This window comes from Sinocyclocheilus grahami, unplaced genomic scaffold (genome assembly GCF_001515645.1).
Source record: "Sinocyclocheilus grahami isolate Dianchi unplaced genomic scaffold, SAMN03320097.WGS_v1.1 scaffold1336.1, whole genome shotgun sequence".
Taxonomy (NCBI): domain Eukaryota; kingdom Metazoa; phylum Chordata; class Actinopteri; order Cypriniformes; family Cyprinidae; genus Sinocyclocheilus; species Sinocyclocheilus grahami.
Window position 1 is genome coordinate 96169 of NW_015506515.1, and position 2178 is coordinate 98346.

Here is a 2178-nt window from a genome sequence, read left to right on the forward strand (position 1 = left end):
TCTGGCCTATCACTTGAAGCAAACATCCATCCCTTCTTAAAAGTCTGTGTAAGGGGCCATTCACATATCGCGTCTTTTGCGCGCTCAAGTTTGTTATTTAAAATGTAGGTTTGCGGCAGGCGAGACACGCTAATTATTTCCAGGCGCATCCACGACGCATCGAGATAAAAACATTTAAACTTTTCAGAATTCCGCAAGCGAACCGCGGGTCATGTGACAAGAACCAACCAATCAGCTTCATCCTTTCCCGTAACAACATTGAAAGCTCAGCCAAGATGAAGGAACAGCTGATCATAGCTGTACAGGGATAGCCATTTTTAAATAAATTTAGTAGCAGAGTGATTTTTTCTACTGCAAGCGATTTTTAGTGCTGCAAATCCATTTATCCTTTGCTGAAACTTCCGCGTCTTCATGGAGAGCGCAGGCCATGGTTGCTTAGCAACGGCAGATGCCTCCGGAGCGCAAGCAAAGCGACGCGCCTAGCGTTTTCCACGCGACATGTGAACGGCCCCTAAAAGAGAGCTGCCTGTTGCGCCATTTAATTAAGTCAACTGCTGTAGCCTATATCCTGCTTAGGCTGTTTTCCCTTTTTTTAAATTTGTATATATACTGTTTGAATGACAGCTTGGTAAATCTGTTGGCAATCAAATATTCAATATCGCTACTCATCATAAGTACTTGGTACATTATCAGAGCAGCGGCAGACGTTCAAACTAATATCACGTAATTTACGTCTCTATGATGATTGGTTGATATCAGAAGGGGCTAGCCTCCCTTACAAGGTTTCTTTTCTCAACACTCCTCAGCGCTGAAAGTGAACACTCGATGGTGATTGGCTAATTTTTTTTATCAACGAAGGCACGAGAGCTCAGCTCTCCCCCGGCCTCCCCCTACCCTTCTCTATCAATAGCGGTTGCAATTACATCAGCAGATTCGGCACATTCGCAATAGAAAAGAGGCACTTTCACGTTATGGTATTACAACTGTGAAATTACAAAAATATACACATTCTGAGACATTAACTGAAAGGAATTGTGAATTTTATTAACATTAAATCGTCCTCCTCCCATTTTCACCTCAAAATTATGGGGAAGCTGTGCCTCCCCTGCCTCCCCCGACGAGCCACCACTGCTAGTACATACTGATAGAATTTTAGTAATACATGATGTCTAAAGGACTGTCAAAAACAATGTCTGATATATTTTCACAAAATTGGCCCCCGTATTTTCCATGAATGCACTGCTGAAATGCCCAAGGCAAGGCTGTTCAAAGAGTTTCATATCTCAGAAGACCCTCTCTGAATGGTGTCATTGTAGATATAGCAGTGCATAACACTAACCTGATTTAAACAGCAGAGAGGCTGCACCCTGACTTAACCATGGGCAAAGTCATTTAGTGTAGTGTTAAATAAATCCCCATCCAGACCTGTAGTAACACAGAGCAGCAGTTATTTAGCACTTGAAAAAAGTGACGGTGTAGTCAAAGGTTATCCACAAGAGAACTGTTTGTGTAGATGATCGGCCACCCACAGCTGTGCTACGGTACATATATATTAATGACAATTTATTCCTCTTGTTGTTCATCACTTGTTTGGCTTCTTGTTTCTGTAAAGGAAATGTTAATATGTGTATTTAAACGTATATTCGTAGAGTACAAGAGACATGAATCCAGACATGCTGTAATGAACAGAAACGGCGCAGGAGTGCAAAGGTGAGTAACTAAAGCAAATGAAAATGTAAATAGTAACTTGAACTGAAGTTCTTGTGTCTTTCTTACAAGTGCACAAGGATCAGCAGGATGGTTGGATGGATTGTGACCAGAGCAGCACACCACAGGCAAATGGAGATGGGTAGGGAATGTCTTGTCTCTTAGAGATGGAGGATATCGAGGAGATCACTGAAGAAGAATTCTGAGATTGCTGGAGAAGAGAATCTTCGGAAATTACTAGATATCACTTCAAGATGGCAGGAGAAAAACTAGAGATGCACAAAGGAACCACCATTCAGGTGAGAATCACAGGTAAGAGTCAATCTCTACTTATTTTTTCACAAGAGATGTCAGTGACAGTATTGATATATTTACCAATATATTTCTATATTTTTTCAGTAATTTATCATAATTGGCCAATATAAGGGGGGGGGGGGGGAAAAACCGGGGGGCATTTTTTTCCAACAAAGA